We start from the raw sequence: 27,024 nt of genomic DNA, 5'->3' as shown, positions 1-27,024 counted from the left end.
AGCAAGCATCCTCTCCCTCCCCACACAGGGACAGGTGCTGAGCCCTCCGGTCAGAACTCACTTCCCTGTTTTCTTTCCCATGTTTGGTCACAACGCATCTGGCTGTTTCTCAATTAAGACTGTGGGTTTCTCAGCTAAAGGAGAGCAGAAAAGGGAGCAACGCAGACGACCCCCCCCCCTGGGTATTTCACGCATGGTTCTTTAAGGGAGCAACGCTGATATTCATTGCAACAGTCACCTGATCTATGAGACAGGAAATCACCCCATTGCTGGCTCAGAACCCCGCTTGCACCCCAGAATCTAATTCGGACAACAGCTCAGCAGCTCAAGTTCCTCCCCCCCCCCTCTTCCTTCTCCTTCTCCTCCTCCTCCAAGCTGCAAACCTGCCCTAGCAGCTAACAGTCCTCTCAAATTCCTGGTGTCTTTGGCAGTGAACTCTTATGTTATCTTTGGCCCTTTTAGTGAGGTGCTCAGAATCCCCGCCCCGTGCCCCTGAAAGGACAGAAAGCTTCCAGCAAATTGAGAAGTTAGGAAGGAAGAACTGCTGGGCTCATATGCCGGGTGAGAATGTGGGCAAGCCTGCCACCCTGCACCCTTAACTGGCAGGAGTCAGAATGTTCCGCAGGGAATGGCGCAGGAAGCAGAAGCCGCTCTCACGCTTCACGGCACTCTGTTCTCACTCTGTACATCTGAGACTGTTCTTTGCACATAACATATGGAAATGTGGTGGGCTAAATGTTCTTGACTCGTCCTTCCTTCCCTTGTCCAAGGGATGGTACAGTAAGATACAAGATTTGATCAGTCCTGCCTTCCCAGCTTGGGCTTGGCCAATTGGCTTAATTTTGGCTATTGGAGAGAGTGATGAGTCAGACACAAAGCTCAGAGTTAACTTCTCCCAAGCCATATCTGATGCAGCTTTGCTGGGCTAAAGTGTGAGGGAAAATGTATGCTGTTATACATCCACGGGACCAGTTGTTACACAGTAGCACTGCAACAAAAGCTGGCTATAACAAGGCCCAATGGATTGGTCTCTCCTTTCACTAGGAGTTGCCAAATATCTTTCCATTCAACAGCTTACAAGCACAATGATTTTTTTTTGAATCTACACAGAAAAAAATCAGACAGACTCATCAGGTCTTTACTCAAGAGGCCACACATGAGCTGAGTAGCAGCCATGATGTGAGGACCAAGAGCTGAGGGCAAAGGCCGAAGTAGAAGGTGGATGGGAAAGAGCAGAAAAGGGCCGAGACGCGGAAGGCTCCCACCTGTACTCTTAGCTACTCGGGAGGCTGAGCTCTGAGACTCCTGAATGAAACTAGAGCTCTGGCAGGCAAAGCTGAGAAACTCTTTACCTCCAATGAACTAGCCAAACAGCTGGAAGTGGTGGAATGCCAGCTCAAGTGGTGGAATGCCAGCCTTGAGGTCAAATGCTAAGGGACAGCATCTAGGCCTTGAGCTCAAGACCCAGGACCAACACACACACACACACACACACACACACACACACACACACACACACACGCATGCATGCACACACATGCACACACGCATACGTACATGCACGCAATGTGCAAGGAAGCAAGAAACTAACAGAGGAGCAAACATTGGGGATGGGGACCCCTGACTTCGAGGGCTCCCACATTTCTGGAAAAGAAGAAACAGGCCAAGAGAGGGTAAGAAACTAGGAAGCAGAAATATCAGAATCATCCCCAAGTACCAGATTCCCTAGGCTGGGATGCTGGTTGGCTGGGGAATGATTACTCAGAGGCTTGTTGGTAAGCAACTCAGCTCCACTGCGTGGGGAGAGCAGCCCACCTCCATGTGGGATGCGTGGAGGCCCTGACTCCCTTCTTAGCTGCTCCTTTACCATACACCACGCACCTGTTTCTGTGACCCTGTGTCACACACAGATTCACTCTTGGAAACTCAGCTCACACATCAGTCAGGGAGGAGCAGCACACACTTCTCTTCTGAGCTTCTCACCCCACCCACAAAGGCTGGAGGCTGGTTACCTGTTCTACACTCAGTACAAGTCACTCTGGAACAATGGGGGAGCCAGAGGCAGCGCTCTGCCCGGCACCCCTCGGGCAGAGCCACATGCTCTTGTCTCTGTCCCTTCCAGGCCACAAACTGTGCTTCTTTGATTTTTCAGCCCACTGGTTAATTATGATGAAATCAAGTTTCACACCTTAGTTGTTTTCACGTACAGTCATGCACTATGTTCTACCATTCTCTGCCTGCTACATGGTCTACTCTCTGGGATGTAGGAAAAGAAAAAGTTTTAAATTACAACTGCAGAGCACATCGTGTGTGTGTGTGTGTGTGTGTGTGTGTGTGTTTGCACACGTGCACACCTGCCTGTACTGAGCTTGAACTCTTAGACTGCCCTACTGATGTAAAATTAAACACAAGCCAAAGATGTTATTCTACTAGTAACCATCCAGGTAACTATAAGGAAAAGAACCTGAATAATCGAGGCATTAGAGGTTAGAAATGCTGAAATGAATATGTACATCCAAATAAACCTAAGGAGGGAACTCAATGAAACGCTATTAGAACAGAGTTTGCCTCTCTACAGATGAGAACAGCTTTCCCATCCAATCTCTATAATTAGCTCCCCTAATCTCTATAATTAGCTCCCATAAAATCAGCCAGAGGGGTCTTCCCCAGAGTCTAGACAAAGCATCTGGATTATTTTCTCCACCCTGAAGCCACAGAGAGGAGAAACTACTTTGAGATGAACAGATGCTGGAGCTTGAATAACTGGGTTCAGATATAAGCCCTAGTCCTATATGGCTGTGAGACACTGAGGAAGTCACTTACCATTTCTGTGTCAGTGTTCTCAGATATAAAACGGGGATAATGAGATTGTCCTAGCCAATAATACTACAACTACACCTGTGACAGAGTAACTGCATGCCATTAAATGTTAACTGATACTGTTACTTTTTAAGCACTAGAGAGGCCTCTCCATAGACCGTAATGTTACATTGTAGTTTCCTCCTGGCTCAAAGGCACCATCCAGATCTTAGATACACCTTGGCTCTGTTCATCAGGCTAAGACCCCAATACAGGCACTGAACAGGGCAAACTTTCAATGATATGGAATCTGTTGCTTCTCAGGTGATTTGGATATACTTATCCTCCCCTCCCCCCCCCACCTCTACTCCAGAAAATTAACAGAATGGAAAACACATTTTTTTTTTAAAGTTCTTGCAGATAACACAGGTCCCAAAGCAACACTGTTTAAGATGCTGTGTGACCGCAGCACACGGGTCCCTGGGTGTCATCCCTGGACTAGTTCTGTCCCTACATTTTGTATCTCTGGAGATGAGGAAGAGTCAAATGGGAGAGAGAGAAGCAAAAGGGACAGCAATGCCACGGCTGCTCGTGATGCTGGGGGCAGTGTCAACCTCTGCTGCTAAACCAGCTGGTCAGAGCCACAGATCCACGGAGAGAAGGGCAGAGGAGGCCCAACAGAAATAGACTGGCCACAGACCTGTTGTGGATTCTGATTGTTTTTTGCCCCTATGTTCCAGTCTGGGCCTGGGTGCTGTCCCTCAGCTCTTCAGCTCAAGGTGAGCACTCTACCACAGCACCACAGCGCCACTTCCGGTTTTCTGGTGGTTAAGTGGAGATAGAAGTCTCATGGCCTTTCCTGCCTGGGCTGGCTTTGAACTGCAAAATCCTTAGATCTCAGTTTCCTGAGTAGTTAGGATTACAAGTGTGAGCCACCGATGCCTGGCTCTAACTTTTTATTTTTAAAGAATGCAAATAATATGAAATAGCTTTATATTCCTCTTAAGTCTTTTCTCTCTTGCCTTTAAAAAAGTTCCCTAGTACATTCTTTAATCTGGGCAGATGGAATATACTCTTCGCCTCCCCTCAACTACCTTAGAGCTCCCAGATCACATGACACTATCTCAGCTACAGATAACCCCCATCTACCAGCCTCCTTCTTCCCAAAGTGGCTTTCTTCTTGTTGGAAGCCAATCTACTTTCTGTCTGCCACGAGGTGGCGCCAGACGTCCTCCTGTGAGCTGTAGGCACAGACTAGCCTTACTTTAGGCTTTCTAAGACATGAAAGTAACCATCATTTCTTCTTCTTCCCATCAATTGAGACTGGATCAATCAATGGTGACCCAACCAATCAATGGCAAGCCAGTGTCTAGCTTCATTTTTAAAGGAGCTTTCAGGTAGCAGTTAAGGGGAGCAAAATGATCATCTTGGATTTTCATGAGCTTAAATATTGGGGAAATTTAAGAAGTTAGCTTATTAGAAAGAAAGGAGATAGAAGTCAAAATTGAGAGCCCAACAGAAGAAAGAACAGTTTTAGTAAGGGACATACAATAGGGCTCTGTGAGCATCTGTCCTGTTCTGCACAGTTAGAAGAATGAAGATGAGTGCGAACTACACAACTTCTCCTGAATTCAGTTCCTTGATCCAGAGCAGCACGAAAGGGTTTCAGTATCATTATATTATCATTGTCTAAGAAAATGGCAGAGCCCCTTCATCACATAAAACAAATCCAGGGTGGAAGTCAGGGAACTGGAAACTGGTATCTGTATTGTCTGGGGTCTGCAGTAACTCAACACAGAATGAAGGCACTAGGCAAATAAGGATAATTTGGCAAATATGCAACCCTATACATACAGAATCCTTTGGTATTTTTCTGAGGTGAAAGATTATTAAATTGTACTTTCAAAAAGTCTTTCAATGGTTGTAAAACACTGCATGGTGAGAAAAAAATTTAACTGCAAAAGGCCAAGTTCATGTCTCCTACGGTTCTTTTCATCAGTTGGTGAACATCTGTATCCTCATGTATTTGATAGGTGTCTACTGATCATTTTTGAAAATTTAGAAAAAGGGTAATAGGACTGCTACTCCAGTATTTTCTTTTTCAGTCATGGGGCTTAAACTCTGGGTCTAGGCACTGTCCCTGAGCTCTTTTGCTCAAAGCTAGCACTCTACCACTTTGAGCCACAGCCCCACTTCCAGTTTCCTGGTGGATAACTGGAACTACAAGTCTCATACTTTCCTGCCCAGTCTGGCTTTGAACCATGATCCTCAGATCTCAACCTCCTAAGTAGCTAGAATTACAGGTGTGAGCCACCAGCACCCAGCTGTGTTTGCAATAATTAACTTTAAGAGAACAACACTGATATCAGAAGAAATTATGGACAACCACTCTCACAACTTATCCAATGTATGAGCTACCTTTGTTTCCTTCCAACAATTCTGTGCCATCTGGGTAAGTTTGAGTTTTCCTTGGAAACCCAAACGGAGTGCTACATTGAGTACAGATGGGAAAGGGTCTTTGGGCCATTCAACTTCCTCCAACATCCGTAAATTCATGCTACTTCCCACCCCGCCCCAGGCTGGCACAACCCAGCCCTATCTGATCCCCGTTTTCCAGCAGGCCCACAACAAGACAGAAGGGGCCTGTTCTCACCCCAGGCTGCCTGCCTCCTATGGGCGCCTCTTTGATCTCCATCTGGCAACTTCCCAAAACTTCTTAAGGTTCCTGGCATTGAGTTTGTCCTTTCTGGACCTTGAGAAGCAATGGTCCATCTGCAGGGCAAATACACAACTAGTGGTCCCAGAAGCGCACATCTATTCCAGGCACCTCAAAGATGCAAATCAATTTAAGTAAGCTGATGCCTGGATAAAGCTGGGCGCAGTGTCCCATGCACTGTAACACACTGTGAAAATTTCACGTATGCCCTCCTACCTACATTTTAAGAAACCTGCAACAAAGCTTTCACAAACAGAGCTACTAATTTAGCCACTCTTTCATGAGCACCTCAAAAAAAAAAAAGCACAAATTACTAAGGACTTGACAAAAGCTACAGCACGAATCCCAGTTTCCTTGGCTCTCAGGGGAGCCTCAGGTGTGATTGTACGGACTTGATAGACTCTCTTGAAATGAACTAAAGAACCTGAATGTTCACCAAGTGTCCCCCTCAGGAGAAAGATGGGCTGGTCTGCTTCTCCAGTGACTTCTGATTGGCTGAGCTGAGCAGGGCCCGGCTGCACATGGTTCTCCAGGTAGCCATGCAAAAGGGTGCCATGTTCTTTCTTCGCCAGATACATATACCTCCTTTTAAATCTCTGATTTGAAAGCAGCAGATGAAATTTTTATTGGGCAGTTAAAGAAACATAGGCCTGCTAGATCAAAGCAGTGAGTGGCCACCCAGCCTTCTCAATGAGGCCACTGGGTTAACCACATCCACTTCCCCCCACCATCGATATGCCCAGGAAACCCAGCTGGAAGCTGTGAATGCTGCAGGATGATCCTTTCAGACACCCAGCTGTGTTATAACAGCAGTCCGTGTACTGGAAAGATGAGTAGGGCTGTAAAAAAGAGAGGTTCCTACAAGCCCAGACAGCTCCTCCCTATCCTACCTGACCGACCCCCCCCCCCCCCCGCCACTCCCCCTCCCCCCACCCCCAGTGTCTTCAGTGCAAGTACAAGCTCTGATGACAATGCACTTCTTTTAAATACAAGAGTTGTTTCTTTCCAGACATTTTTTTTGGATCCAAACCTGAACTGGGGCCGGGGGAAGAGATGGGTATGTGTGCATGCGCTCATGCATACATACCCACACCAGTATTGGAATTTGAACTCAGAGCCTGGGCACTGCTGTTGAGCTTTTACACTCAAGGCTGGTGATGCTCTACCATTAAAACCACAGCTCCACTTCCAGCTTCTTGGTAGTCTGTTGACAACAATCTCACGGACTTTTCTGCTCAGGCTGGCTGTGAACTGAGATCCTCAGATCTCAGCCTCCTGAGTAGTAGGATTACCAGCATGAGTCACCAGCGCCCGGCCTGAACACTCAGGTTCTTTGCAGTTGTTTCTATTGTCCATGTTGTTTGCATGAATCTTATTTCTGACTTGCTACACGTCCCCCTCTAGAAGGTTCTCATGCTTGGTCACACTCAGCTTCCTCTTCTTCTACAGGTTGCAGGCAGGAAACTGGAAAATGGGCCACAGGAAGTCTGGCCTCCTACATCTGTCCCACTTTGTAACTGCAGCTCTGGTTTCATTTGATCTTGTGTGTTAGCTCTGTTTTAACCCCCAACGAGACAAAGGCCAAACTGCTCTAAAACAACACGCATGTGCAGAAGAAAACTCAAGACAATTAACCCTATGAATTCATCAGAGGAAAATAATTACCAAGTATATTCTTCTAAAAATAGCCATTTGGATCAGAAGAAAAAGGATTCATTAAATGTAATAAAGCGACCATTACGTCTCCAGTGAGAATTCAGACTGACTTGGTAAGACAGGACACAGCCAGAGTTATTGTACAGAAATGTAATTACTAATAGTCCACAGTTGCCTGATGAATTTTTAATGTGCTAGGCTTTGAAAAGCAGCGTAGGAAAATAAACTCTAATCCTATCTCATGATAACCCATCTCATTATGATACTATTTCAAATGATGTTCCTTAACCGTGGCACCGCTCTTAGGTTCAACTAGGAAATGCTTGTTTTTATGAGTAAAACTTAAATACCAACAATCTCATGCACCCAATCATAAACATGAAATTAATACACACGACAGCCCTGGGACAGGATCTTCTTTTATTTGGTCTATGGAGCAATGGAGCGTTTTGAGAATCTAAAACTCTCCAGGGAGTTTTTGAGACAGGGTCTCCCTATCTAATCCAGACTGGGCTGGAACTCACTATGTAAACCAGGCTGTCCTCAAACACGTAATCCTCCTGCTTCAGCCTCCCAAGTGCTGGAATTACAGGTGTGTATCACTATACCCAGCTGCATTTGTACAACTCTATAGGTGATTTATAAATTCCAAATCAAGAGCCCTGGTTCAAAGGAAATGCTGGTTACATCCTCCACCACCAGCAAGCCTGATCCCCAGGAATTCTCAAGAACAGAGCTCAGACTAAAAGTTCCACTTTTCTCTTCTTTGGTGCAAACATTCTTTAACAAGCATTGTGGTAAGTGTTTTATAAGACTGTGTAAATATGCTGTCAGTCACTGTGCCCACCAGGATTTAAAAATGAAATCTAATGTTCACAGCCACAGGAATGGTAAGGACAAACAGACACTCATATCTAGGAACATCTGGTCTCTGTATATGTATATATGCATGTGCATATGCATGTGTATGTACTGGGACTTGAACTCAGGGCTTGGGTACTATTGCTGTGCTTTTTCACTTAAAGCTGGCACTCTACCACTTGGGCCACAGCTTCAAAAAAGTTGACTACAGTCAAACTTTTTTGCTAGTTAATTGGAGGTAAGAGTCTTGTGGACTTTCCTGCCTGAGCTGGCTTTGAATTGTGATCCTCAGATCTCATCCTCCTTAGTAGCTACAGAACTACAGGTGTGAGCTACTAGTGCCTGGCCAAATCCACATTACCTGGTAGAGACTTTGTGTCTGTGTGCACACCTCCCTGCTCTGAGAGGTAACCCTCAACACTGAGCTCTGCCTCCTGAGCAGCTAGGACTACAGTAGTGAACCACCAAACTTCCATTTTAAAAGTTCCCTAATGCCCCAGTGGGCACTTTCTTCCCATGACACTCTCTCCCTATATTCATGTATTTCAGAAGCCTTTGTTTGAGTGGAAAACATTTTACCTCGATTTTTGTTCTATTATCATGAATAAAACACAATCCTGTGCATTCAGGAAAAAGCTTCAAGTCAGGATATGCAAATTCTCATGGCAGCCAAGCCTTTGAATTTGTGTGATCTGAGATGGGGTTGTCAACTTCTCCTTTCCAGTCTCCTCTCTCCGGCAGCTAGCATGGCAGACTCAACAATCTCCTTTCAGAAGTGTTGGCAAAACTGAAAGATTTTATTTTTGTAAGTGCTTTGAAGGTAAAAAAAAAAATGTAATCTGGGCTGAGGATGTAGCTGGGTGGTAGAGTGCTTGCCTAGCAGGCTCCAGACCCTAAGTTTCATCCCAAGCACCATAAATAATAATAATTCCTTTGATCAATACTTTGTGAGAATGATCTTTAAAATTAGATCGAATACTGTCTTCTGGTTCACAGGAAGCCTGAATGGAGATATTTTTCTTACATCTGTTGATGGACTGTCTTATCATTAGAAAGGGTAAAAAAATCAGAACAAAGGCAATTTTACATAGCCCTTGCATGAGAAGAAAAGCATTATTTTGCAGAGAAACCTGACAGCTTCACTGTGTTAAAGAAGAAGCCGGTCAAAGTCACCATGTACACCCAGTGCAGCGCAAACACATTTGCACGGTACCAAATGACGGTGGTTTTTCCACATCCAGAAACTGAGACATTTCCTGCCAGAGCATCCTCCAAACCCCTCTATTGTGTTGAAACTGTAAAATCTTTCTAAATCAGGACTTCCTCCTATTATGCTTGAGAGGCGTCTTTCTGGGAAGGGTAGATCCAAGGCAAAAGGTAGGAATTCCTGCAGCACCACCCAGTGGAAATATCAGAAAAAAAAAAAAAAAAAAAAGGCCAGACAAAATGTTTAATGAAAGAAATGTGTTACCTCGCGAAATTAGAAATCCGGATGCTGCCCTCTTTCCATCAGCAGCAGCCTGTTTTCTGTTCTGCTCACAAGTCAACTTGCACAGGCACATTTGCCCTGTCCCTCACTTGCACATGTACACACACACACACACACACACACACACACAGAGCCACATTGGGGGGAGGAGATCAGGAAGGATGGTGCAGGCCTGGGGAGGAAGACGGGCCAGGTGGGGTTGGGTAGGAGCTGTGACACCAGCCTTTCCTCTCAGTAGGATCCCCAAGGGGCCCTGGGGACCGGGAAGTGTGCACAGCTGTGCTTGGCTTCCCAGTCCTGCTGCACAGACAGCATTTCCTGGCAGAGCGGGTACCCCACCGGCCATCTGTGTGTCTTCCCCTTCCCCTGGCCTGGCTGCACCTGGTCCAGGCTACCTCCACCATCTGTATAGCAACCGAGGACAGTTGCTGAGCCTTTCGTCTTCCTGGGGAATCTCATCTCCCCAAATACCCTCCAGTAGGAGGTTTACTGCGGCCCCCATGCCCTGCCAAGGCTACTTGGGAGTCTCCTAACCCAGTTGTTTCTGTTTGTCTCCACTTACTAACATCACCAAAATATGTCTCTTGACCAATGCCTTGCACCCATGACCCACAGGGCTACAAGTTTCCTGAGAAGGAGTTAGAGCAACAGGAACCCTTGGCCTTCTCCTTCCAGAGCCCTGGGAGCTCTGGGATCCTGAAGACTTTGTCTTTCTCCATAGAACTTAATAAAGTATTACTTCTTCAACCACTCTGGGATGGTCACATCACTAAAACACAAAACCAAATCTATCCTCAACATCAGCTCTCCTGGAAAGTTACCCTTCCCCTCCACCACTTCCTGAAATGAGCCTCCTAAAATGATTTGAAAAAAAGGTGCACACATCCAGAAAAAGATACTAGCTAGCTCATCTTTGCTTGGATGAGAATGAATGTTTTTTATTATAGAACATAGTTGAACTACTGGACACTGACAAAGGGCAAATACTATTTAGATTCCTTTTCTTTTTTCCTTCTTTTTCTGAAATTGAACACTGGTCGAAATGTGTCCCCAGTTCCTGGCATTGTCAACATTTCGCTGGGTCCTGCTATATTTTCATAAACATGGATCTGTACTGCAGGCAGTGGGCAGGGGGGCAGGGGGAGGAGTGGGGGGGGGAGGGGAGAGGCATTTGTGACATTGTGTTTAGATTTCTGCGAGACACAGAACCCCTCACAGAATGAAATACCCAAGCCAGGAACTAGACTCTCCCAACTCTGCCTCTGGGGTCTCTTCAGCTTCAAAGCTCTTTCGGGGGGGCGGGGGGTGCTCTCGCAGCAAAGTTGTTTTTTTCATGGTTTAGGAAATGCAAATTCTAGGCATGTGCATTTCTACATAAATCTGGTGTGATAATGTATTCGCTTTGAAAGAGATCTATAAAAAGAAGCCAGTCAGCGTGGAGTCCTCAATATATCATCACCTGTTCACATGGTGGGCAGCTGGGGGGGGGGGGGGTCCTCGGGGTATCTAGAGCCATTGAGGTGGTAACTGCCCCCACTTTGGCTTTGTCCTCCAAAGGCGTGCTTTGCTCACATTTTCATCCATGGAGACCACATTCAGCTACACATAACAGAGTTTCTTCTAAATGGAACTAGCTTCTAAGGAAGTCCATTGAACACAATGTGAAATATAATAGTCAAGGCATAAAAGCAAGCAAAGGGTCTCTAGATTTTCAACTGCATGTCTATATAAAACCATACCTGACTTGTAGACAAACAGAAAGTAGAACATGATTTAAAAAAAAATCTTCCAGTCCTAGTAGAATCTGTTATTTCTAAGAAAACTTGAACAATGCATAGTAATTTCTGAACTAAACCAGTCTTGTTCGGTGCTTCCTACCTATACTTTCAATTAATCAGCTAAATAAATTTTGTTTGAGGGATGTCTGTGGTGGGACTTGAACTCAGGACCTGGGCACTGTCCTTGAGCTTTTTCACTCAATGCTGGCACTCCGCCACTTGAGCCAAAGCTCCACATTTGGCTTATTGCTGGTTAACTGGAGATAAAGAATTAGATAAAGAATTACATGACTTTCCTGCCTAAGCTGGCTTTTAAATCATGATCCTCAGACCTCTGTCTCCTGAGTAGTTAGGATTACAGGCATGAGCTACCAGCACCTGGCCTAATGCACTGAATAAATGCTGGCTGATGATTCGTTCATTCATGTCAGATGAATGCTGTACAAAAGCTACCGAAAACATCTCACGAAGATAGGACAACTGGTGGTACTGGCGGCGAGACTCAGATCCAGACCCCAAAGCAACACCCCTGCCCTTCATTCCCTGTGGCTGAGCTCTTCTGGAAATGTCATACACAGCTTTCTTCTGACAATTAATTATTCTGCAGGAATATACTTACTGAGCAAAAAGAACAGCTAAATCCAGATTTAGGTATCTGTCATTCCCCTTCCCTTCAGATAAGTGAATTTATGTATCAACTTCTACAACAAAGTCTTGTAATTTTGCCTTTCTTACACACATATTACTAAGTCTTACTACAACAAAGGAAGTGGCAATGGCTAAAGGACGATGCTGTTCTTGTAGCTCGGCTCTGATTGAAATCAAAGCGAGGCAATGAGCCTCGGACAGCAGTGACTCCCAATCTTTGCAGAACTAGAGTATACTGGGCTCTAGAGTATACTAGAGTATACTTTCCTCCATTGAAGACATCTCCGAGCTGCATCTGCTTTTCTAGCTAAAGTACTTCACTTTAGCTTAAAGAAAATCCCAGTACTTCAATTACTCTACTTGTCCACAAATTAACATGCAGAATTAATCATTAGTGAATCAAAAAACGGAAGGCATCCAGCAAGGCCCAGAGATGCAGGTGGCTGACTGACTTCTGTCTTGACCTCAACTGTCAAGCGTGAAGTAGGTCCATCGATAGTAGTTCCTGCACTGGATTGGATGGTTAGAACAGACAAGTAACATACCGCTGCCTTACTGCATTTTAAGGCACTTTTCTAAAATGCTTTAAAAAAATGAAAAGGGGAGAAAAGACTAAAATGACATCCAATGACCCCCTGGTCTAAATGATCAGGACCTGGAGTTTGGCTTGGGTAACAGTCAAGGACATTGGCCAAAATCAATTCCTTACCAACACCCACACTTTCTGGATTTTAGAGGCTTTTTCAAGTTCAAGATCATCCAGGAAAACTGAGGCAGTACATCTCAGATACCCTTCCAACCATCAATAAAAATGGTTTATTCCTATATTTGAAGGTTTATGAGACTTACTGAAATTATCAGGAATCTTAGCTTTCTCCTTTCCTGAAAAGGAGATAATATTTCTCACAATGAAAAATGACCTTCCTCCTGATGGAGAAACTCAGTAAAAATTCTTTTTTTTTTTGCCGGTCATGGGGCTTGAACTCTGGGCCTGGGCGCTGTCCCTCAGCTCTTCAGCTCAAGGCTAGCGCTCTACCACTTGAGCCACCGCGTCACTTCCAGCTTTTTCTGCTTATTTGGTGCTGAAGAATTGAGCCCAAGGTCTCATAACTGCAAGGCAAGCGCTCTACCACTGAGCCATGTTCCCAGCCCATCAGTAAAAACTCTTATGTATCTACCTGTAAAGAACTAGGGCTTGGGGCTGGCTCAGTGGTAGAGTGCTTGCCTTGCATGCATGAGGCCCTGAGTTCGATTCCTCAGCACCACATAAGCAAAAAGAAAAAAGCCAGAATTGGCGCTGTGGCTCAAGTGGTAGAGTGCTAGCCTTGAACTGAAGAGCTGAGGGACAGTGCCCAGGCTCAGAGTTCAGGCTCCACGACCCAACCCCCCTCCCCCCCAAAAAAAAACTAGGGCTTAAGCTGGGCACGGTGATACATGCCTATAATCCCAATTGTGAGTTCAAGGCCAGCTTGGGCTACATAGAGTCTGGCTACATAGTGAGATCCTGTCTCAGGATCTCAAATCATGGGAAGGGTTGCTCCAGATAGAGGAGCAGCAGAGACTGGGGCCCACTCTCTTAGACTCATGCATCCTTCCTAAAGCTTTTAGCCACATGAGTAAACACAGGTCCACACAGAAACACGTGCATGCACTCTTGCTGCAAACCAGTTTGTCATTTCTTAAAATCGAATCACTAGGGCTCCTATTTCAACCTCAAAAGGCAAAGCTTGCAAACTCCAAGAGGCTACTCAAGGAACATCAATCAAAGAAGCGATCTTCTTAATTTCTAGTATTAGAAAATTATTCTAATATTAATTCTCTCTTCTTGCTCAAAAGTACTGCCTAACAGAGCAGTCCCTCTTCCTGGGCGGGCCTCCAAGCCTTTATTCTGAAGATGGTATGCTACAGTTATGCACAAAGAAATCCTTCAGTGTCCCAAAGACATGCTTCAGAATGAAGTCCCAGGTCTTATTTAGTGGGTACTACTGTTTCTGTCCCTTTATTCTAATAACTGTGCACAGAGAAAAAAAATCTGATTAATCGTATGTTCTGATTAATTAAGGCTGGATGACCAAAAATTGCTGCTTGGCCAAAACCTAGGTGGAACTAATTAACGTAACTGGTCGTTCCTCACCAAAAGCAATTTAGGTATTGGCTTTTTATCTTTTCACCACACATGAAGTCCTTGCTATCTTAAAGGCCAATGAGAACAACATTCACTTCAACGAATTATGAACAAAAGTTACAAAGGTTTTTCGTATAAATGAAGTCTGTGTGTGTGCACACGTGCACGCATGCAGCAATTCTGGCTTGAACTCCAGGCCTGCGTGCTGTTCCTTAGCTTTTTCACTTTAGGCTAGTGCTCTATTACTTGAGCCACAGCTCCATTTCCCGCTTTTTGATGGTTAATTGGCAAAAGGAGTTTCAGACTTTCCTGCTCTGGCTGATTGGAATCACAATCCTTAGATCTCAGCCTCTTGAGTAGTTAGCATTACAGGTGTGAGCCACTGTACCTCACATGCAAAGATGTTCAACTATGAATACTGCAAAACTCAAAATTGAATATCCAAGGAAACTTTGAAAACTTGACTAACTGAAGCCTTCAGGTTCCAGGCCTAAGGATGGTTGCTCTGACATGATTGAGTCTAACATTAGAAGGAAAAAAAACCCAAAACTTCGTATTGTGATTTTTTTCCCCAAACTATCCTATCTCATGAATTACTTGGTCACTACCTAGTCATTCTCAGTATGATAACATGAACCATAATAGGACTAGAATTTGTCCTTTCGGAGATTAACAAACTAACCTGATTTCCCTACATTTACTTTTTTTGAGAAGTCTGTACCCCCAAAACCATGGGAAATGGCTGTCTTTATGGTTTAACCAAGAGAAGTGCCTGGTATTAACCCAAGATGTTTACTGCTGAGGAAAGCATTAGACTTAGGAAGCAGAGCAACAAAGTGCTTTGGCAAGTCTAGGAGTCAAGGAAGGCAGGCTTTTGACAAAGTTCCCCTCATTGGTTTGTTTTTAATTCACTGAGTGCCAGGCATTATGCAGCGCGCTGAGATGGACATGAAGATGAGAAAACCAGACGCCAGCCCACAGGGCGGATGGGCACCACAGATGTGAAGGCCGCCATGACACACACATCCCCCACAGGTTTAAACAATGATTCCAGGCTACCACATGGACTTGGATCCTAAGTTTGGGATAAAGAGTAGTAATGACTAGAGACTGTCTATCTCCTGGGTTCTGGGGCTAAGAATCTGCAGAAGGAGAGTCTGGGTGACGAGGAAAGCTGGAAATAAAACTAGAGAAAGCAAGGGCTCTAGAGGCCACACAAGGATGACGGAAGGGGATGTCATCTGGGGGCAGCCAACGCTTCTCTGGAAAGTGACAGGTCGTTGGGAACAACCAGGCACAGGGTAGCTGAAGAAATCCCCTGGGAAAGGCAGTCCTGGGACAGAGAACCGTCTCGGCAAAGGCCCAGTGGCAGAGGATGCAGGAAGCATGAGAGGACCTGAGGAAAGGCAGTGCCGTGGTCCCAGTCACAGCTTGTAGGACCAATTAAGGATGTCAGTCTTTAGCCTAAGCTGGAGCTACCAGCAGATTTTCAGGATGATCAAATGCGTGTCTGCCAAAGACTGCTCTATTCCTGATGGAGAAGGGGCTGCCGGGGGATGAGAGGGAACAGTGGCGCCCTCAAGACACAGGGGTGGTGGTGGAGAGTACTTCTGAAAAGATGACCTGAGGGAAGGAAGAGAGATTTAGCCTGGTGGTGGACTTACCCATGCCTGAAGACCCAAGGTCATTAGAAATAAGCGCTACCCGGCTCCAGCCTCAAAGAAGGCCAAAGCAAGTGCAGCAGGTAGCAATGCCTAGCCACTGGGGGCTTCCTTAGTCAGCAAAGGGCCAACTGAGACCTAAGTACAAACTGTCAGGAGAATCTTCTTTTCCCTCTGTAAACCGGTAGAGTTTCTGTTAAAATCACTGCATATATTTCTAAGTCCGAGAAAACAGCAGAACTTCACATGTCACTTTCACAGCTTGTAGAAGTCAAGTTCGTTACTCCAGAAAGGTAGTTATACAAATAGCATTTCTGACCTGACCAGTATCATGCCAGCTTCTTCACTTCTGCCACGTGACCATCCAGCCAAGGAAACTGAGGCCCAGAAAGATGAAGTAATAATATCCATTCAACTCAGTTAGTTTTAAGGGAATACAACATTATTTTCTCCCTATAGTATACATGTTATTTGGGGGTTAAATAAAATTTGGGTATTAAACTGGGCACTGGTGGCTCATGCCTGTAATCCTAGCTACTCAGGAGGCTTAGATCTGAGGATGGAGGTTCAAAGCTAGCCCCAGCAAGAAAGACTGTGAGACTCTTTATCTCCAAGTAACCACCCAAAAAGCCAGAAATGAAGCTGTGGTTCAAGTGGTATAGCACTAACCTTGAGCAGAAAAGCTCAGGGCAGTGCCCAGGTCTTCAGCACTTTTTAAGAAAATAGGATAATGAATTATGTGGAAAAGATTTTCCCTTTCATCATATGATGAGGAAATCTATACAATCTGATAATTTATTTTTAACTGTACAAATTAAATTTTAAAAACTGCTATCTGTAAGTGTATATATGTGTATGTGTGTTTTTTTTTCCAGTACTGGAGTTTGAACGCAGGTTCTTGCACTCACTTGCCTTGTATGCTCTGATGGTGCTCTACTCCATGAGCCATGCCTCCTGTCTAGCTTTCTGTTGGTGACTTTGGAGTTGAAGTCTCATGGACCTTTATGTCTGAACTGGAATTCCAATCCTATAATCTCAGTCTTTCTGAGTAACTACACGAACATGTGATACCAAGCACCTGGCAAAATCCTGCAATATTTTATCAAGGTGTTCTGGGGTTTGGGAATGGATTTGGAATTACAACCTTGAAATATTTTTGATCCTATCTACTCAGGAGGTAGAGGTAGGCTCTGATACCTACCCTAAGCCCGATCTGAAAAATAAAGAAAAAGGACTACAATTTTGGATCTGAGGACCAGAATTCAAAGGCTGAGTTCAATCCTCAGCCCTGGGGTTGGGAGGAGAAAAACCTACTTGGTGGAATCATGAAACTGCCACAATAGAAAAAAACAAAACAAAAAAACAATAGGGCTGGGAATGTGGCTTAGTGGTAAAGTGCTTGCCTACCATGCATGAAGTCCCACATAAATAGAAAAAAAATAGTAGTGGTGCCGAGGTTCAAGTTGTAGCTAGCTTTGAGCAAAAGATGCTCAGGGACAGTGCCCAGGCCCTGAATTCAAGTCCCAGGACTGGCAACAAAGGAAGAAAAAATATTTCAAAGTGATGGAAATATTCCTTATGGGGGAAGAGAGATACGCAGATTTAGACAAAAGATTTATGTACTTGTATGTCTAAATTATGCTCCATGTCATTTAAAATGAGTGAAAAATGTGTCAAACATTTGAAGCCCTCAACTCAGCAGTCTTTTAATATCTAGATATGAGTATATTATGCCAGATATGAGTATATTATGCCTATTCCATTGTTTCCATATAATACCCGGATACTTAGGGGCTAGATAACTAGGAGCTGGTCTGACATAGTGCAGCATTTAAAAATGCTTATGATACTAGGAACCTTTGATCCACTTAGGATCTTTGGTCCTCTTTGTGGGAAAATTCACTTTAGCCCAATTCAAACTAGCAAACCATCAACTTCATTTCTTTAAAAGCATATAAGCAAAATTATCTCACAGCCAAATTATCAATGAACTACATTTAATTTGTAGAATAACTTTAGTTAAGACTTTCCAGGAAATGTAAAGGAACACCTAGCAAGAAAGTAGGCAGAGTTCATTCCAAGTGACAATGCAAACTAAATCACAATTCGCTGAAATGACCACTTTCAAAGTGCAACTGAAAACTGCTGATGTGAATGTTAATTGCCAACACTGGAGGCCAGGTATTTTCATTTCAGTTGTGGGTAAGAATCAGAAGACAGTTAAATTTCTGCAAAGAAGAGTTACTTTGAAGACTGACTATTTTGCAGGCCTTTAGTGCTTAGTGTAAACAAACTCACAGACACTCTGGTCACTGGGCTGTACTTTCAGTGTGCAGGTAAATCCAGACTCTTCATAGTCTCATCACTGCCCTGGTATCAACCAAACCATTAAATGACCTCAATTCCAACTGGCCATGGGCAATTGTAATTGAACTAACGTTCAGTTTAAAACACCAATGTCAAAGTTTGGAAACTCTAGGGATAAAAGAACAGCAGGCAGAACTGTCTGTAGTATGTACAAATGCACGGTAGCCTTCAGAGTCAGGTAAACCCAAGGTGTATTTTCTGGTTTAACTCTGTTTCTCAGTTTTCATCATTTACCATTCAACTTGAAGTGCCTTGCACTTCCTGTTACTACATCTTGATACTCTACTAAGAAGCATGACTCATTCTTAAATCATAGAGAAACTCATCAAAATCCCAACTTCACAGCACACAGGAATTCAGTCTTTCGAGAGAGGCCAGCATTCTCTGAGCATGACTTGGGACCACAAAAGACAAAAACACCTAACATGCCCATGTAGAAATTATGTCAATGCATCACTGAGTCACTCCATTTATGAGATCAATGAATACAAGCGCTCTGGGTGGTTATTTGGTCTCAGGACACATTATTCTAACGTGCTCCACGGTGTGTTATGTGAAAATGAGTTCCCAAACAGTAAGCACAGTGTGACTGCAAATAAAACTTTTACGTGCGCATGTTTCTCTGTGTATAGACACGCGTATGCATTTCAAAAGACTGGAAAAATACACACCAAAATGTTAATGGTAGGATTATAGTTGTTTATTTTATTTTATTTTTCCATGGTGGTTTTCTATATTTTCCTAAGGATAATTTGTGCTGACATTTCACACAACAGGAAAAAACAACCTTTAGAAAAACACCTTTAGGCTAGTGTGGTTCCAAGTATGCTATAAATCAACCTATGAAGACAAAAAAGGAAGTATGGATAACTATGACCGGAAAAAATTTCCCCTGACACATGCAGGAGGATGACAGGAATGGGGTCCTTCACATAAGTCACCCTTCCTACTCAGGTAAGTGGTCCCAGGGAGGTCATAAGGGGCCAGAAGCTAGTTACCAGGGCAAAATAAAAATAAACAGCCATTACCCAACATGCAACAAGGAACCTGGGAAACTCAAGAGATGACTGTCAACTCCCCAGGTTTGAAGACAGCAAACTATAGCCATTAGTAAGACTAATGGAGAAAGACTACACGAGGAAATCACCCCCTTTGGTAAAACTTTTTATTAAGCATTTTGGATTTGTTAATAGGTCATGTTTTGTTGCATTTCATAGCCCTAGACTGGTCTTCTGAACTGATCAAATATATAAATATAATTAGATGGCACAGAATAACAAAATCCAGTATCTGACCGCTAAGAAGCAATGTTTTCATTTATACATACTGCCTGGAAGTTCTTTGAAACCACTTTCAGGGGGGGAAGAAAAAAGGATGCAAGATCCACAAAGTTATTACAAATGTAAATTTTAATACACAATCTCAAATATCTACTGAGTACGAGCAGTTTCTGAATTATTTTGTTTCTTGAATAAGGAAAGGAAGAGGTCTTCAAAATGTTGAAGTACCTGCAAAATTCAACTGGGGCTAGAAAGCTGTGGTCCAGCACCTGTTCAGGACTGTCCATCTAAATGATCTGAGTGTGAAGGGCATAAAAACACTGGTGGGGGGGGGAGTCCACAGATGGGTAATTTAGCTCACAAAAGGAAAGCAGCCCCATGGCAGTGTACATGTGAGGGGTATATACACAGATATCCATACATATAAATATAAATGAATATATATGTACATATAAAGTGCAATCAGTGTGCCCTACTCATTGCACAAATGTATGGGAGAGTTTTTATCCTCATTATTTGTTAGTTTGGGGCTAGTAGCACAGTTATAACAATTTTTTTAAAAAAATCTGGAAGACAAAATTATTCCTAGTAGATAAACACAGCTAAAAGTGAACCTTACATATCCCAAACAACTTGTTGGAAGGAGGGACTCATTATCTCCCCTGGGTCCAAGGAAATGGACTTGAGAGTAGACCATTTTACAAGCTCCAACCTTAACCTTTGAAACTCTCATGCAGAAGGATGGGAGCTCTTCAAAGCCCATCTGTCATTCTAAGGTTTGTTGTCTTACTCATAGTTTCAATGTCACAATTTCCTGAGCACCTACTCTATTCCAAAGAGGGTGTGAGGGGCACCCTGTGCTCTTGCCCACTGACTCATACCCTGGTCCGACTGGATGCACTGTTTTTAGGACACGCTTTGCCATCGTGGAAGAAATGCCAACACCTCAGAAACCCTCAAGAGAGGCGACATGTCCTTGTCAAGGAAGGGACCTCATCGTTCCAAGAAGGTTCCTTAAAATTCTTTGCCCTTTTTAGTAACTTCTACACATTTCTGGGCAATATTTAAAAGCAAAAAAAAAAAGGAGGAGAAAAAAAAAGGCAAGAAGGCCTTTGCTATATTTGGCATAGAAAGGCCATCACTTTTCTAACTCAGGGGGTTTGCAGCAGGATCATTACTGGAAACTCTAAGAACACTTATGGACAGTCTCCTTAACTGTCTGACCCGTATGTCCTCCTAACACAATTTGTAATTTTACAATGCTCATAAATTCAAACCCATAACTGACCTTTTCCAAATAAATGTGTGCCACGGAGAGGGAGAGAGGAGAGAGATCACAGGGTATTTTGTTGGGCAATAAGGCTCAGAAATCGATTTAAGCTCATTAATAGATGCCTGGAACAGGCAGGGGCTTCTCAGTTTCTCCACCGTCCCCCCCCCCCCACCTTCCCTGCCTCCTCCCTGCCCTCCCCAACAAAGACAAAGCACAGATAGGAAAAGATGGGGGGGAGGGCGTTCAGCAGCTTGGGCATCCAAAACATACACACATGAAAAGCCTATAAATCTGAAATCCAAAATGGCCAAAGTGACTTCAAAGTTTCTGTCACTCTTGCCCTGCAAGGGATCTTTGGGAGTGTTTAATAAAACTAAATAAATAGAAAGCACCTCTAAGTCAATAAGGCAGCAGTAACTGGTCTTTCTCCCTCCACAGGGCTGGGCTCCCCACAGGCTGACCATGGCTGCACAAACCCCCTCCCGTGTAGAGCAGCGGAAACTCCTAATGAGATTAGTTGGTGTGTGTGTGTGCAGACATTACTTAGCAATGACTAAAGGGTCTCTCTCTTCCTGCAGCAAGCAACTAGTGGAAAATTCAGGGAACTTTTTTCCCCCTCCAGCAGCAGAATCCCTTTAACCCTCTCCCCAGCCAACTCCAAAAACAACTCGGCCTCCCCACCGCCCCCCTTGTCTGTCCCCACTCGGGCTGGCCCAGGAGACTGGGGAGGGGGAGTTAAATTGGGGCCAGGGACTTTCAAAGCAGGGAGGGCGGTAGGGGGCTGGCGGGGGGGGGGGGGGGGGGGTGGGAAGGAGCCGGGGCGGGGGGGGGGGGGACCCTGGAACACTACAAAGGAAACTGTAAAAGGCACAAATACATAAACCTGAGAAGGAGCAAACCACAGTTTCTTTGTGAGCTCCTTCAGTGAGTCATTTTCAAGATGCTGTCTGCTGCCCGTTTCAAAGCGGAAGCGCATGGCAATTAGTCTTGCCGTTTCCAGACAAGCCAGAAACTCTCCCGACACTCGTTTTTTCCTCCCCCCCCCCCCGTTCTTTCTAAAAAGCCCCTTTTGCAGTTTCTAAAATAGCATTTCTTGCTCCTACCCCCACCCGCCGCCGACGGCAGCTCGTCCCCGGGATGATTCCGTTCCGAAAACGTTGACAGAACCCATCTCTTTTATTTTCCTTAACTCCCCCTCCCCCCAGTTGCATCTCCCCCCCCCCCCAAAGTTACAGTAGCACTGCAGGCCAGCGTTCAGTACGAAGCTAAGGAGGCGGTGGAGTCGCGATCGGCCCCCTGTATCTGGGACCCCCCCCCCCGTGCCAAATCGTACCCAGGCGACTACCGGCTTTTAAAGGTCCGATAGGTGGGGCGTGCGGTGACCCGGGCGGGGGTCACCTGCCCAGCAGGGGCAGTGGACGCAGCTCCCCCCCCCACTCCGATGCCTGGTCTCCCCTCTCCCCACATCCCGCCCCCCTGGATCCGAGTACCCCCGGAGTCCCCCCCCAGCCCCCGTCCAGCCCCGCAACCCCAGCTGAGGGGGTCCAGCCTCCAGGCACACAGCCGGCTCGGGGACCCGAGTCCCGCCGTCTCCAACAGCGCCCTACAGGTCGCACCCGATGCCCCTTCCCAGGACTGGCGGTGCAGACCCAGGACACGGAGCCCGCCCCCCCTCCCAGAACTGGGAACACTCCCCCCCCCCCGGGACACGGTCCCCCGCAGCGCAGGGAGCTTCCAGGGGCAGCCCCTCCCTACCCCCCAGGGCATCGACCCCCCCGGGGGCAGGGTCCCCCCGCAGGAGAGGGTCTCCCAGCGCGTGGGCACGCCAACTCCGGTGGGGACGGTGGCGGCGGTGCGGGCGCAACAGCAGCAGCAGCATCCCGGCGGCACCCCTCCCGCAGCCGCCCCCCCTCCGCCCGCACCGACGCACCCCTAACCCCCCCACCCCCGCACACACACGCCCCGGGGGCCCGCAGCCCACCCCGCGCCGCCCCCCGCCCCAGCCAAAGCAGAGAAAGATGGAAATCGTCTCCAGCGAAGAAACTTTGGGAGTGTCGGGAGCAACAGGCGGGGAAGCCCGGTTCTCCTTACCCAGACGTGGGGGTGGTGGGAGGGGTGGGCGGCTTTCCCGATCCTTCTCCGGGAGGAGTTTCTAGGAGGACCCGGGCGAAAGCCCCCGACTTTCCATGCTGACAGGCGTCTGCCGGCGGTCTGTTGCTCTTGTAATGAGATCCTGATTTCCCCTTCTTTTTTTCCCTCTTTCTCTCCGCTCTCTTTTTTTCTTTCCCCTCCTCGGGTGTGTGTGAGAGCAGGAAGTTGGAGCAGTCAGGCCGAGCCGGCTCACTTCCTTTACTGCATTATTCCCCAGGCGGTGTGCAGTCTGTGTAAACAGGCTTTTCCGCCCCGCGCCGCGCGCCCGGGCCGCGGCTGTGCGCCGGGGCTGCCCGCCGAGGCCCCGTGCATACTCCGCCGCCCCGGGCCCCGCACGCCCGCCCGCCCGCTCGCCCCGCACGCACGCACGCACAACGCCCCGCGCGCGCCCCCGGGCCGCGCCCCCGCCGCCGCCGCCGCCGCCCTCCCCGCTTCCTGCCCGGCCACCCCAGGGGAGGAGCCTCCAGACCCGACGCCGCTCCGAGCGCCCGCAGTCCCCCCCCCCCCCCGTCCTGGGAAGGGGGGGACTGCTCCGCCAGGCAGCTCGGAGAAGCCGCCCCCACCCGGTGCGGGGCGCTGCTGCGGGCACGGGGGAGGGGACCCGTTCTGCCCCCACCCCGGGGGGTGCCCCGCGCCCTGCTGAGTTGGCTCGTGGGAGGGGAGGCTGGGTGTGCGGAGGCCCACTGCGCGGTGGTCGGTGATCTGGGATCGGAGAGTTGGGGGCGGGGGAGGGGGGGATGAGTGGGGTTCGGGAGTGGGGTTCGGGCTTTGGGGTTGCTTTGGGCCAAGGATTGTTTTTAGCGTGGGTAGGGGGGTGAGGAGGGTTTAGGATGACAAGATGCAGAATGGGAAAGAAGGAGGAGGCCGTTTCTGCCTGATGATGGGATTGAACAGTTCCTGGCTGGCGTTTTATATTTTTATACAAAGGGGCGGGGGGCTGGGGGGAAGGGATGAGGAGCCACAAACTAAAATCTACCAGGAAGAGAACTGCAGGAAAGATTCACCGTGGGCAGCGCAGCCTCAGCCTTCCCCGCCGGTGTAGGGCCTCCTAGGTTGGCGAGGAGAGGCCCACTGACTGAGGCTCCAGAGGAAGGCTCAGTGGGACAAGACTGGTCTCCCCATCCTCCAGCAGTCTGGCCGGGCTCTGACTGGATAGCTATCTCTGCAAGGCCCTGGCCTGGGACAACTGGAGGAAGATGATTATTGACCAGTCCCTAGCCTCCCAGCCCAGCTTCAGCGCTCGAAACAAAATTGCCAACCTTCCAGAACCTTCCCATCCCAAGCCTGCACGCCTTAGAGCTGCACACCAGTGGTTTTCAAACTAGAACGTGCAGCATGGTGACCTGGGGGGCTCGTTAAAACACTCGGTTGCTGGCTTCAAACACCCCCCCCCCCTCGCCAGTCCCTGATTCCGTATGTCTGGGGTATTTCTCAGCCCTGGCTAACGTTAGAATCACCTGGGGAGTGCTTTGAAAATGATCCAACAACATGCTCAACCCAGACCAATTAAGCCAGATCTCCAGAGCCAGGCTTGAGTCCTTTCAGAAGAACCACATTCTAGAATTTCCACCACTTTGTTTCTATTTTTGCATTTTCACTGAAATGTTATTTGTGTATAAGTCTCTCCCTACTATTAACTGTGCGCTTCTCAAAGGGAGGGCTGGCACCAGCCCCTAGTCACCTAGAGGAGCACCTAACAGGTCGGGGCATTTTCATTTTTGCTCCAGGACAGATAGGAATAACCCAGTTGGGCAGACAAGGTTCCCAGACCTCTGAGAAGGTGTGAGAAAAATGTAAGGTATGGATCAAGATAGGATGGTGAGGGCAGAGGAGAAAGTTTGGGAAAGAGGGCGGTTTATCAACTTCTGATTCTCCACAGCTCATTTTCCACTTTGGGAATTCCTGTTTTAAATTCCTGGTGGGCTTTCTGTCACTCAGCAGAACTCAGGCTGAATTCTTACACCACCCAGCTGCCTGTAAATGGTATCCTCAGAATCACACAGGCATGTGCGTGCACTCACACACAATTAAGAACCCCCTTTGCTTTATTTTAGAAAGTATATGACTGAAAGACACCCATCTAAAAAGGCTACATCCTGCGTGATTCCAACTCTCTGACATTCTTGGAAAGGAACGTTCTGGAGAGAGTCAGAAGATCTGGTCAGGGTCAAGAAGAGAGAGAGAGGGATGGACACAGTAGGGGATTCTAGGTAAGACGTCTCTACTATATGATACTTTGTTAGTCGATCAATGATATACCACATTGGCAAAGCTGTCAAAGCCCCGGAGGTGCGCATCAGGAGGGAACTCTTGAGGGGTTCAGTATGAGGTTGGGTCAGTGAGATTCACCATTTGTGTGTATCTGGTGGGGGGCAGAGGGGAGTTTATTGGTGATGGGGAGGTTATCTGTGTAGGGACAATGGGTGTGGGAGGAAAAAAAATCTCAGTATCCTCTATAGAGTTTGAACAATGAAGTATTTTCAAAGAAGTGCATGCCGAAGCCAAACATAAGTATATCTGAAGTCAGTGGGTATGTTTTTCATTTTATTTTTAAAAATACATCGTTGCAGAATCCTAACATGTAATGGTACACATGTTTTCTTCAAGAAATTCTCATTGTTTTTAATTGTCTAAAATTGCTTCTGAAACACTTAGGGGGTAATTGTAGGGTTTCCCAGCCCAGAAGTTTCAGGGGTGCCTTGGATAGTCTACATCAGGAGTCCCAGCTTTTCATCTGAGTGACTGGAAGTCCAAACCACTCTTTCTCAATGCCCGGGCGAATGGCTGGCACTTCCAAGTGTCTGCAGCCCCACCCTGGGCAGTCAAGTGAAACTGCCATTGATCTTCCATGATTTCCCTCCCACCACCAAAAACAGCTGAGAAGTGTGGAATCAGGCATTGCACAGTCCACTCTGCTCTCCTATACCTTTGTTGTAAACTGGTCCAGAGTAGGGAATCATGTGGCTTAGGAGGAATATTTCTTCAGGAGTTCTTCATAGCAAATCAACAGCAAAAGTCATTCATGCCAGCCAGCCAACTTTCATGAAAATAGCTGAACGCTCAACCAGATATGATACATGGAATCTTTGTGTTAGAAGAAGGACAATCAGTGGAATAAGTTGAGGGTACAGTGGGGCCCATCTAAACCCTAAAGATGAGGAGCAGAAGAGGATTGGGTCTCTAAAAATACCAAAGCCCTGGTTCCAAAATAAAGGAGTGTATTTGTCAGCCTGTGCTAAGATACTGCTGAGTAACAATCACCTCCAAGATTGAGAAGTTTCCAGCACCAGCTGAATTGGCCTTGGCTGGGTGTAACTCCAATCTGCAGGCTGAAAATATATCTGATACACATGACTTCTTATGTGAGCACCCAGGCTGAAGGAACAAATGTGTGAAGGGACATGTGTTCTCTAGGGCAGTGAGAAGCTATAGAGAAATGTGTGACCCTAGTAATATACCATTAAAACCTCCACACAGAACTAGCACCCTCACATTTCACTGGGAGAGGGATTCACATGGCCAAGTCTAACTAGGTCAATAAGATGGAGAGAAGCACCAAGAGAGAAGGGAGAATTCTGAACTAGGAATACAATCCATCACAAGAGAAAATGGAGGCTTGGCATATAAAAAAAAATCTCAAGCCCTTCCTTACTTAATATCCCTTCATGTAGAACAGGCTACAGGTTATAAAGTTACAGATAGATGACAAAGTATAAAGTAGAAGAAAATAAGTTCTAATGAAAAGAATCTGAAGGCTCAGTGGAATGAATACTCTTATTCATGAATTGATGATTTGGGGGATAGACAACCTTATTTTCCCATTATGACTTTGGAAATGCGTCGCAGAGGTGAGATGAGGTTAAGGCTGAGAAGGGACAGTCATAGCCCGCTGGCTCATGTGGAAACTTGGGGACCCAAGTGCACAACCACCTGATGAAGTCAGTCCCCCTCACTGAGCATGATTAGGCATTCTTCACTGATTTTTACAGTAAGTGCTAATTTTTACATGAATAGAACATGCATTACAAAAGAGGATTTGAAAGTGTGAATTTTCACTGAGAGGAGTATTTCGGAGAATTCTGGAGTCTTAGAGCAGACCCCCGCAGGGTTGGCATTTCCCCACCTTGTGGTTGGTGTTAGAGGGATGTCACTAGGATATTTGAGAACTGATTTGGACCATCATTTTCTTTTTTGCCCTCAAACTGGCCACTCATAACCCA

General features: G+C 46.4%; 1 protein-coding gene across 2 annotated transcripts in view; it reads right to left on the bottom strand.

The window, feature by feature from the left end:
* Elk3 (ETS transcription factor ELK3) overlaps positions 1-22,843 on the bottom strand; it is a 62,332-nt gene extending 39,489 nt beyond the window's left edge. For both annotated transcript variants that reach the window (XM_042693099.1, XM_042693100.1), the window contains exon 1: positions 22,745-22,843. The gene's annotated coding sequence lies outside the window, so the exon portion shown is untranslated. The remainder of the gene's footprint in view (positions 1-22,744) is intronic.
* Between the last annotated feature and the right edge of the window lie 4,181 nt (positions 22,844-27,024).

The sequence above is a fragment of the Dipodomys spectabilis genome, unplaced genomic scaffold (genome assembly GCF_019054845.1).
Source record: "Dipodomys spectabilis isolate Male_0828 unplaced genomic scaffold, ASM1905484v1 ptg000163l, whole genome shotgun sequence".
In the NCBI taxonomy this organism is placed as follows: Eukaryota; Metazoa; Chordata; class Mammalia; order Rodentia; family Heteromyidae; genus Dipodomys; species Dipodomys spectabilis.
Note: the sequence above shows the minus strand (reverse complement) of the source record. Positions and strands in the feature narration are given on the sequence as shown.